At 34.3% G+C, this 12,766-nt stretch overlaps 1 protein-coding gene and 1 non-coding gene across 3 annotated transcripts in view; one reads left to right on the forward strand and one right to left on the reverse strand.

Annotated features, from left to right (window-relative positions):
• Window positions 1–12,766, reverse strand: part of PBX3 (PBX homeobox 3) — a 222,472-nt gene that overhangs the window by 141,504 nt on the left and 68,202 nt on the right. The gene's annotated exons all lie outside the window — the stretch shown is intronic.
• Window positions 702–808, forward strand: LOC136396408 (U6 spliceosomal RNA). Its single transcript, XR_010749696.1, has one exon. It is a non-coding gene; the product is annotated as a U6 spliceosomal RNA (small nuclear RNA).

Raw genomic sequence — 12,766 nt, forward strand, 5'->3', positions numbered from 1 at the left:
GCTGCACTAGAGCATCACAGCAGCAATACCATACAGTGGGGGTTAAGATTACGCAAACACTGTAACTTTCAGAAATAACAAAGCAGGATACATCTTAAGTCTCACCACATTTCATCATCATAACTAGACAGAGCAATCGGGAATGAATAAGCCCATACATGTCTTCTACAAAAGAAGGTGACAAGGAATCTCCCAAATTCTAGAATACAGATAGGTGGCAAAAATAAAACCCCACGTTTAATAGCAGCAAATTGTGATGGCATGGCAAAGAGAAATACAAAAGGGATAGTCATGGAACCCAGAACTCACCAACAAAAATCACACCAAAATAGAAAAGAACCAACATTATGTGGGATCCTAGGCAAGAAACAGAGACTAATTACTGAAACTTGAAGGAGTTATACAGGCTCCAAGTCACAGCAGAAAACAATCTTAAAAACTAAAGACTCAACAATGACATAACTGTCTGTTAATCTGACCTCAGAACACAGTTTATACATCCACAGGAAGATATAATCTGAGGACCCTCCCCCCAAAAAAACTACAAAACCTTTAACTTCATTCAATAGATAGTCTGATGTTATTTTGAAACCATTATATATGTAATATAAAACAAAGAAAATGAGTAATTACATTACTTTGGTTAGGAATCCAATTTTTAACATAAAGAAAGAAGGTAGAAGTATAAGATCAAAGATGTTGTGCTCGCTTCAGCAGCACATATACTAAAATTGGAACGATACAGAGAAGATTAGCATGGCCCCTGTGCAAGGATGACACGCAAATTCGAGAAGCGTTCCATATTTTTGTGACAGAAGACAATTTGACTTTGGGTGATGGGTATGCAACATAATCAAATGTCAAAATAACCTGGAGATGTTTTCTCTGAACATATGTACCCTGATTTATCAATGTCACCCCATTAAAATTAATAAATAAAAAGATCAAAGATGTTAAGTAAAAACCCTGTCATCTTAAATTTGAATTGGAATTATCAATGTGAACTCATTTCTCTCTTTTCCTAAATGCAAATAACCCAATAACATTAAGTACCCATATTGTGATCTTTATATGGCATTCCTCAATAAAAAGAACCATTTCTCTTTGGAGAAATGGCAAATTCTATGTCTAATGCTAGTAATATACAAGATGAGCCTGGCATATTTTGTTGTGCCAAAAAGTAAAAAGCCATAAAAGCTAATAATGGAGTCTTGTCAAATGGACACAGGAGCCAACTAGAAGGAGATCCAGTGGACAAATGTGGGACAATTTCAGCATCAAAAAGTATAATGTTGGCCCTGGCCGGTTGGCTCAGCGGTAGAGCGTCGGCCTGGCGTGCGGGGTACCCGGGTTCGATTCCCGGCCAGGGCACATAGAAGCGCCCATTTGCTTCTCCACCCCCCCTCTTTCCTCTCTGTCTCTCTCTTCCCCTCCGGCAGCCAAGGCTCCATTGGAGCAAAGATGGCCCAGGCGCTGGGGATGGCTCCTTGGCCTCTGCCCCAGGCACTAGAGTGGCTCTGGTCGCGGCAGAGCAACGCCCCCTGGTGGGCAGAGCGTCACCCCTGGTGGGCGTGCCAGGTGGATCCCGGTCGGGCGCATGCGGGAGTCTGTCTGACTGTCTCTCCCCGTTTCCAGCTTCAGAAAAATACAAAAAAAAAAAAAGTATAATGTTGGCCCTGGCCGGTTGGCTCAGTGGTAGAGCATAGGCCTGGCTTGCAGGAGTCCCGGGCTCGATTCCCGGCCAAGGCACACAGGAGAAGCGCCCATCTGCTTCTCCACCCCTCCCCTTCTCCTTCTCCTTCTTCTCTGTCTCTCTCTTCCCCTCCGGCAGCCAAGGCTCCATTGGAGCAAAGTTGGCCTGGGCACTGAGGATGGCTCTGTAGCCTCTGCCTCAGGCGCTGGAATGGCTCTGGTTGCAACAGAGCGACGCCCCAGATGGGCAAAGCATCACCCCCTGGTGGGCGCGCCGGGTGGATCCCGATTGGGTGCATGCGGGAGTCTGTCTGACTGCCTCCCCATTTCCAACTTCAGAAAATACAAAAAGAAAAGTATAATGTCTGCGCCTGACCAGGCGGTGGCGCAGTGGATAGAGCGTTGGACTGGGATGCAGAGGACCCAGGTTCGAGACCCCGAGGTTGCCAGCTTGTGTGGGCTCATCTGGTTTGAGCAAAGCTCACCAGCTTGGACCCAAGCTCACTGGCTCGAGCAAGGGGTTACTCAGTCTGCTGAAGGCCCGCGGTCAAGGTACATATGAAAAAGCAATCAATGAAAAACGAAGGTGTTGCAAAGAAAAACTGATGATTGATGCTTCTCATCTCTCTCCGTTCCTGTCTGTTCCTATCTGTCCCTCTCTTTGACTCTCTGTCTCTGTAAAAAAAAAAAAAAAAAAAGTATAATGTCTGCAACTGATTAAAACACACTGCACATACAAAAAACCAAGATTATATAATAACTACTAGGAAAAGAAAGAGACAGAGAAAGAAAGAAGAAAAAGAATGATGAAAGGGAAGGGAAGGGAAGGGAAGAAATAAAAACTTATACACCACTGAAGAATGCTAAGGTACTACCTCATTACTCTGAAAATTGATACTTAAAGAATTAAGCATTTTATACTGCCTTTCCAGTGTGAACTGTATTTCAGAATAACCAAACTGCCCTAATGAATCAAATAAAGCTCTTCTAAAGAGTTTTGTCTAATAAATGAAGAAGAAATAACATAATTGGGAACTACCATTTTCAACCCCTAAGAAATTCAATAATTCAAGCACTGATTATCCATGGATGGTAAAACCATTAGGTAATGGATGATGAATGAGGAACTTGACAATGAAAGGAACAGGCTGGCACTACTGAAATCAATCTTAGCATTACAAAAAGTAAAACAAAACAAAACTTTATGTCTGACATGATACAATATGAATCTAATCAAGCTTTAGGTCTAATTTCCAGTCTAGAGGAAAGTCAGAGAATACAGGCATAAATGAAATAATGCCACAAGGAAGTAATCAACAAAGTCCAGAATGTGAGGCATCCTCCAGGATAACCATTCTGGTTTCTTCAGGGAGTCAATAGTACGTGGGAAAGCACTGGTAGCCGATGAGGGAGTTAGGGGTTGAGAGTGCCTGTTCTAGTGTCAAAGGTAATTAAGAGTCATAATTAAATACAATGAATGGGCATTTTTTAATACTAATTCAAGCAACTCAACTGTAAAAAGACATATATATGTTAGACGATCAAGAAATTTGAATAGATATTAGATGATATTAAAATAAAATCTTGTTAACTGAAGAACTTATTCATTTTGTGAGGTGTGATACTGGTACTGTGGGTTTATGTAAGGCAGAAACCATTAGGTAAACTTAAGTATTTAGGGATGATATAACATGGAGTCTGGACTTTGCTTTGAAATATTATAGCAGGAAAAAGGCTGTGGGAGAACACACAAAACAAGTCCAAAACACTAACAGCGGTTAAATCCGGTTGATGGTTATTTAAGAATTCACTGTATTCTCCACTTTTATATGATTGAAAATTTTTATAAAGTAAAACATTTAAACCAAAGAATAAAAAACAGTATGAGCTCTACAAACAGGCTGCTAGGAACTGAATTCTAGTTCTACCACTTATCAGTTGTGTGAATTTGGGCAAGTAACTAACTTCCATTAAATAGGGGAAGAATAAATATCCCCATTTATTAAATTTGAATGAGATAACCCATATAAAACATATAGAATGTTTCTAGTACATAAAATGTTTGCCATTGTCATCATTACTATTAGTAGTACAATTATTATACAGGATGTGATAGCAAAGACTTCTGAATAGTTCTTTAGCTAAAGACTTAATGTTTCTTTTTGTCAAAATTCTTATTTCTTCTTCAAAAACAAATAAATACACAATACAAAACATCTATAAATAAGCACTTTTCTATTAATCAGCTTTTTAAAAAATTAATGAGCAAAAACATTACTTCAATATAATAGTAAAGGTCAACTGTTTCAAATTTTATACTACTCTTCAATTAAGTTTAAGTGACATAGTCTTATCAATATTTTTCTATAATTCACAGTTCTATTTTTAAATTTAAATTTTCCCTAAAATGATACATAAAAGAAATTATCTAGCTAGTAGAAAATCTAAGAAATACAAAAGGCAACCTTTTTTTCACAAAAAGCTAAAAATATTTTTCTCTTCTGTAAAAAAATCATTTTGGTGCTCATAATGCATATGCTTTACATAATACAAAAAAATCTCTTTGTAAATAAAAAATTATACTGAAGTCTACAGAGCCAAGGCAACTGATAAATTTTTCCTTTCACTTTTAATCAGGCTTCCTGTTGTAAGAGCTCAGCAGACAGTGACGCGAGACACTGCCTCCCAACTTCGGTTCACCTTTGCAGTTCCACAAGGGACACCATGTCAAGATTGTTCAGCTTTTTTGATGAGTGCTGCGTGGGTAACTAATGTGTAAATGCAGATACGTATAGAAAACAGTTTTGACAGTGATGTATTGCAACTGGTTCCAGATGTCGGTAAGGGATGCTTGGCCAGGCATCTGGGGCTCCACTGCCACGAAGCAGTGCCAGGACCAAGCCAATTTTTAAAACATCATAGTACTTTCTTCTATTAGAATCTTCTTAAAACTATTAATTTTGCTTCCTTTCTTTCAGAAAAACACTAAATATTTCTACTTCGTTTTTTGTTTTTTAAATTTAAGGAAAGGGAGGTCAAAACATTGAGCATCATTAATAGTTCGGCTGCAAGAGAAATTTCAAAGCAAGCTGCTGAGATAGTCAAAATTAAGCACATATTCATGTCATATAATGAGAATTTTAACTACATTGTGCTCAAACTTAAATATAATGAAGTTTAAGCAGCCCATGATTAGCAAAGTAAATGTCAAGATTACTCATCTAATGATATTAGAATTCCTAAGAAAAGAATATCAACATTAACATGGTACATACATCACAATAATTGTAAGTCAGATCATCAAGCTTATCTCTCTCCTTTTGCTGTCTATAAACTTGACAAGTGTATTTAGCTAAAGAAAATGTACTGCAGTTGCAATGACTTTAAGATAAATGATAAATTTTGTAATAATGTATTTCCAGAATAAAATCCTAGAAAAAGGGGACTGACAAGCAGCACGTAAATAAATGAAATTTCTGGTCTCCTGGCTAATGAAGTACAATATGATGTATACAAAACTTCTAAAGTAGAAATATATTATTATAATCATGCAATTGAATAGCCTTTAACCTTTAAAACTGATAAAGTTGCACTTTCTACATGAAAAATGTTATAGCACAGCTCCAACATAAGCATTTGGTCTAATGGGAATTTTTTCAAACAACCTGTCTGTCTCCCTCTTCTTTCAATACCAAACTTCCAGATCCAATCAAAAAATCTCTCAGGGGATCACCCACAGCTACATTCTCTCCATGTGGTTTTGCTACAAGGCATTTTCTCATTGATCAAGGGAACTGCAGAAAGCATGCGTTCTGTTTATCCTAGAACAAAGAAGATGACTCATGTTACTGATTTTTCAGTATCAAATCAAAGGTTTTGAAATACTTTTAATAGAAATAAGGGCAAATAAATCTATCAAAATGATGTTTAGATCTCCATGTTCCTTTTGATTTCCTAATAAATTGAACATTTTAAATACATTACAAAACTTTTAATCTGAGAGAACCTTGTGGCTAACAATTTCCTGTTGTAAATATATTGCTTAACTATAGCCCAAAGCAGCATTATATTTGGGTCTGATAGAACTTGATATGCTAATTGAAAGGTCAAGAGTAGTTTTAATAACTGACCAATCTTATTTTTCCGCACGGGATTATCAAATTTGTTTCTAACCTTGAATTTACAGGATCAACCAGTAACATTTTATTACAGCAGCAATTTTCAATCTTTTCATCTCATGACACACATAAACTAATTACTAAAATTTTACAGCATGCCAAAAAATATATTTTTGCCAATATGACAAAAAAAAGATATAATTTTAACTGATTTACAAAAAAATAGTAATTACCTATTCTTTTTGCTCCAAAATGACTTTAAAAAAAATCAGGTGCCTATACTTGTATAGAAGGATTTCTGGTACCAAGAATTAACCAATCAGATGCAACCTTATTATGCAACATGACCAATAAGATGCAACACTATTTTATGACTTATATATTAATGATTCAAGACAGGGCATTCATACCAGACGGCTATTGTTGTGTTGGCTGTTGTCATTTTTTTTTATTTGACAATCTAAGGGAAAAGAGGTCAGTGCCCCTGACTAAACAGTCCATTACTGCATGTTTTAAAATTTCTTAGAGCATCCAGGTTGAAAATCACTGCATTAAAGAGTAGCAAAAGAGGCCTGACCAGGTGGTGGCGCAGTGGATAGAGCGTTAGACTGGGATGCGGAAGGACCCAGGTTCGAGACCCCAAGGTCGCCAGCTTGAGCGTGGGCTCATCTGGTGTGAGCAAACAGCTCACCAGCTTGGACCCAAGGTCGCTGACTCGAGCAAGGGGTTACTCAGTCTGCTGAAGGCCCACGGTCAAGGCACATATGAGAAAGCAATCAATGAACAACTAAAGTACTACAACGAAAAACTGATGATTGATGCTTCTCATCTCTTTCCGTTCCTATCTGTCTGTCCCTGTCTATCCCTCTCTCTGACTCTTGCTCTGTCTCTGAAATAAATTAAAAAAAAAAAAAAAAAAGAGTAGCAAAAGAGCTGTATTTAGTCCCATCTCCCCTTAGGGTTCTGTTATGACAAACCTTTACTGTGTCATGAATATTGACACAAACACCTTAATTTTGGTCTTACCCTAAATATAATGGTTTTTTTTCCTAATGAATTATGTTCAACAAATAAAAAAATAGTTCGACGATTTCTACATAAACACCTTAATTTTGGTCTTATCCTAAATATAATGGTTTTTTTTCCTAATGAATTATGTTCAACAAATAAAAAAATAGTTCGACGATTTCTACATAAACCATTAATTACTCTGAAATATGAAAAATCTGTCTAGGTAGTACAATTATATATATATATAATATGTATATATATGTATATAATATGTATATATATATATACACACACACACCACATCTGGCAAGTCAAAAACAAAATGATTATCTAGTGAAAATATGGAAGCAACTATATTTAACTAAATGACTTTTGTATTTATCTTGTCAGTTTACTAATAACTCAAAATAAATCCTCCAGATAACAAACTAGTACAAAATACAAATTATTATATCCAACAAAAGTCCAAATTAAACTATTGGCATCTATATCCAACACATAAAGACATAGTAAACTAACATCCTAAAAGAATTTAATGCCTAATACTGAAAAATAAGTGCCTAATTCCAGAACAAAGTTATGTATCACACAGTCTTACTGCTGGTCGCAATGTAAATCAGTATAATCACTTGGAAAACAACTTAGCAATATCAAGTCAAGTTGAATACACGCATACTCTATAACATAACATTTCTATTTATACACTTCAGAGAAATTCTTGCATGTGAAAAAGAGTATGTATACAAGCACATTTATAATAGCAAAACTTTGGAAGGAAACAATTTAAGCATTCATCAATCATGACATGAATGTGAAGTTCATGTTCACAATGGAATACTGCAAAAAGTTAAAATGAATGAAATTGATCCACAGGTATTAAAATTAATACTGAAAGCAGTGATGAAGGAAAAGAACAAACTATAAAACAATATATATACATTATGTTTATATTTATACCAATACTAGAAATGCTATGTATATGGTATTTATGAACATTATGTAGGCAGCAAATTTTTTACAAATTCAAAGAAGCATATGCACCAACTATAAGATAAGCACTACTTTTGTGTAGGTAAAAAGAGTAGTGAGCTGAAGGAATGGGGAATCTTCAATCATATAATGGGTTTTCTTTTTAAAATACGTATCTAAAGCCGACATAGTAAAATGTTAACATGTATTAAATTTGACAGGAGGAAATATGAATAGCTATGTGCTTAAACTATATCAAAATTAAATTATGTAAAAATTCCATCTATCCTATAGAATTCTTTACTTTCGAATTTCTAGCAATACCTCATTCAAATACATTCATTTATATAATGCATAATTTTGTTAGGTTAAAAATTATGCCCATAAATGAAGGACAGAGCAATTTAGTCTTCTCAATAAGGTCTTCACACAATCAGCTGAACTGTCTAAATACTTCTTACTGATATTACTATTATGTTTTTATAGCATTCATAACCATGGAAATATTTTCAAAAGAAAGATTACCCTAATCGCCATTGACCCTACACTAATCGGTGAATTTTCGAGACAAGCTAGAATCATCAAGCACTTACACTATCTGATTTTCAATTCTGTCAGAAACTTCACATAAAAGCATTTTGAGGAAAGAGGAAGGTTATTTCTATATTATTTGTGACAAGATATAAGAACAGTAAATAATTATTTTATTTCAAGTAAGAAATCTTTTTTCCCCCAAATAAATAATTCTTCTATAGGTCCTGGCCAGGTAGTCCAGTTGGTTAGAGCATCATCCCACTTATGCCAAGGTTGCAGGTTCAATCCCTGGTCAGGACATATACAACCAATGCATAAATAAGTGGGACAAATCGATATGTTTGGTTTTTTTCCTCTCTCTCTCTCCCTTCCTCTCTAAGTCAATAAACAAAACAAAACCAATTTTTAAATAATTATTCTACACATGAAAGATCTGAGCCATGAAAAGTAGGTAAACATCATTTCCAGAAAGAATTTAGTAAGATTGTGGTGAATAAAGAAATTTATTACGCTAGAATCTCTATGTACGGTAGTCAAATTTAGCAGCCTTCTCCCATAATTAAATGTTCTAACTTTTGAAACTAGTTAAATATTAATGCTATTGCCTTTCTCATTCAAAGAGACTATGTTAGAATTGAACTGGTTGAAAACTACCACCCATAGTTAGCATTTAGAAGTGTCCCCCAATTCAAAATTAAACAGATGTGCAGGAAATTCTGCAAAGCCCCCAAGTTAGAGTCTACAATAAGGGAAGCTACTATATTAAACTTGGTGATATCACAACCATAGATTGATCATCTAAATGCCAAAAATGAGAGCAAAAATGATGAAGAAAAATGGATAATTGTTAGCAGTTCAGCCTATCAGAAGTAAATAGTGATGTTTACTTGTAAAATAAAAATAATTACTGTATCAGTGGTTTTCAAAGTATGGCCCAAATACCCCTGGGTCCGTAAAGCACTCCTAGGGATCTGGCAAGGTCAAAACTATATTCATAATAGTACTAAAATGTTGTTGCCCTTTATACTTGCATTCACTCATGAGTATACAATGAGGTTTACAAGGAGCTACATAAAGTATGACATCATAACAGATTGAAAGCAGAACAGATAAGAAAATCTAGCTGCTGGAGTCAGACATTGAAGAGATTTGCAAAAATGTAAAACAATACCACTCTTCCAATGTTTTCTTTTGGGAACTATGAGTTGTTGTTTTTTATTTTAAAAATGTTATGTCCAAATGCAGTTGGTTTATTATTGTTATACTTAAATTAACTAATAAATTTTTTAAACTTCTAACATGGTAAGTATTGATAGATTTAATCCACATTAGCAAAAGATTCTAGGGTTCTCAATAATTACAAGTGGCATGGAAAGGGGTCCTGAAAACATAAAGTTTGAGAACCAATGACCTACATCTTAAGAGTTGTTATAAAGATTAAATGAACTAATACATGTGAAGCACTTTTACAAGGCATAGGAGATAGTAAATTCTCGATAAACAGTACCTATCATTATTATAGTATAACAACTGGATGATAGTAAGCAATGTTGACATCAGAGATTCTCCTGTCTCCCATTCTCTAGTAAGCAATGGATACTAAAAAAAAAAAAAAAAAAAAAATCAGTCATATTTAAGTCATCCTATAGAGATCGTAATTTAAATTCTATCATAATAGGTCTCTATATTATCTTTTTAGACCTTGTGGAAGACCTCATTCACTAGTCTTAAAATGTACCTTAGAGACTACCATTGTGGTCTCCTTTCCTTTCAGCCACCAAGAAAACAGCAAAAAGAAGCTTAAGTGTGCCAAGCACAACAAATAAATTAGAATATTTTCATTCTCATGGAATTAAAGGCATACATTCCTTGGAAATGATGGAACAACAGAACCAGAGGGCCTTTGCACCAGCTTCTGGTCAAGATCCCTGCCTACAGACATATCTAGCACACATCCAAGAGAGACCTTTCCATACAGAGACTCACAAACTGAGCAGGTATTTTTCACTCTTGTAGTCAAGTAGCATTTCCAAAAGGCAAACAAAATCTTTCCTGCTTCATTTTAAGGTCACTTTCCTGTGTTTCAACTTTTATTGATGAGTATAAAAATGTTATAAACAGAAAGTAATAATAGTAATAGTATACAGAAACCAAATAAAAATTTAGCATAGATCTTTTCAAAATCCTTCAACCTTTAGCCTTCTCTACTTAAAATATCTCCAAATCCTTTAACCTTCCCCCTCTGGATCTATTGTTCATTCTCTTAATCATTATTTTCTATTTTCTAAACTTAGAAGAAAAACATAGACTCCTTTTCAGTTTTTCTCAAAAAAGGGGTGGGGGCAGATTGATCCAAAGTAAGTACCACAGAAATTTCATCAAGGCACTAATAAACTATTTGTATTTAACCTTCTATTACTTTTTAAGAAACCACATGACATACTAAATTATTCCCAAGCCTAGCTAACATAGAAAACATTACTTAAAACTATCATCCAAAACAAAAAAAAAAACTCTTTCTCCCCATAGAAAGGGTCATATTAACATGTATGTTAAGTTTAGGTTTTTTTTAAATTATCTTTGCAACTTAAAATTAGCATTAGAATAAAAAACAATGAATAGCATATCACAAAGGGTACATAAAACCCATTTTCTAAGTAGCACATATAAGTAAATAATGTTCAGATTTTTATGTGCTACAGTGACTGGGCTAAATTTTAAAACGTTCCTAATCAGCAGCAATAATAGGCGTTTGCAGAGGGAACAAGAAAATGTTCATCCCCCACACCCTGTCCCACAACTGTATTTCTGAGTTTCAAACATCACAGTGGCTTCACAAAATATGGCCCTACTAGGAACTTTCCCATATAATAAACATACTTGCTAAATGGGCAAACATAGTCAGTGAGACATTAATTTATGGTAGTAGTTACTGACCAAAAAAAAAAAAAATCACATTAGCTTTTTTTTTTAGTTACTTAGCTAAAAACACTTTAAAAAATCACAAGTGTATACCCACATTTCACAACTGGAGACGTAGGATCTATAAAAGATGAAAGATCTATAAAATCTCCAAATTCAACTACTCATTAGTGTGTGTTTCATAAGTATGAAGTACAGAATTATGGTTAGGATGTCATAATGTACTATGTGGAATTTTAAATAATAATCCAATACAATCAGCTACAACACTGAGAGGATACCCTATAAGAATGTATGAGAAAACATTAATGAAGTATATACATTTATTAGATTACATAGCCTTTGGACAAATTACAATCCAAGTTAAACTCAGTTTCCTTTTAAAACCTTTCTAAACCACTGGGGAAAAAAAGATTTATAAAAGATAGGTTGCCTGTTAGACCTGAATAAAAAGCATGCTCAGGGAAATATCGTTTTAACATTAAGAAATATATATAGTTTAGAGTTTCTAAAGAGGTACTAAACCTTCAGTAAAAGTACTAGTATTTACAATGAAAAACCACATCTAGGTAAGAAATAGTTTTAAACAGTAAAAAACAAAATTTTTTAAAGGTATTTCCTTTGAAAATAATATTTGATGATCAGTAAAGAATTTTCCCAGATCTTCTGTACAACAGACCGAGAGGAAAAACAGTCAAGACCGTGTACCTATAGCAGTACTTCTTACCCACCACCAATCAGTCATAGGACAAAGCCCATTCTTTTAAAGCTACAGAGTATATGCTGAGGTTAAAAATATTTACACAAAATTTTTTTAATAAAGCAACAATAAATTAGGTTCATCAGCATGTTAGTTCCCTGCCACCATTTATAACCCACCTTTAAATATTAAATTTTAATTTTACTTATTTAGGAAAAATTACATAATTCTTCATAGCACAGTTTAAAAATAACACCACTATTAATGCAGGCCCTTTATTTAATCACAGGCTAATTTACTCCTGACAGAAAGTAAATTCCACTATTTTCTGTGAGGCTTTATGAAATTGCCATCATTTTTAATTAATTCTTAATTAAAATATATTACACCACAGCTTCTACCCATCTCTCTTGATATTCTAACATAATCAATTCAAGACCATTTACATATCATTAATTAAAAGCCTTCCTCTCTCATCCTTAAAATCATAATGAGGCTCTATTTCTCATTAGCAGCCTTTCAGGGATAAAATAACAATAGAGTCAAGAATGAATGGTAATTTTTTAATAATAGTTTATACCTTTAAAAACTATATAGTGGACAGTATGATTTTCAAAATTTCTCAGCTTTGGGGAATTCCTGAATTCTTTCTCTATGTTTTTCAACAACAAAGAGCAACAATTGGCTATAATTTGAAACCAATCTTCAAATGGGATTTAAAAAACAAAGAATAGTAGCATCTTTGAAACCAGGGAAAAACCCAACAGATTTCTGTATTTGGAAAATGACAAGTCTTACCATGAATGCTACAAACCAGTTA

This window comes from Saccopteryx leptura, chromosome 2 (genome assembly GCF_036850995.1).
Source record: "Saccopteryx leptura isolate mSacLep1 chromosome 2, mSacLep1_pri_phased_curated, whole genome shotgun sequence".
Classification (NCBI taxonomy): domain Eukaryota; kingdom Metazoa; phylum Chordata; class Mammalia; order Chiroptera; family Emballonuridae; genus Saccopteryx; species Saccopteryx leptura.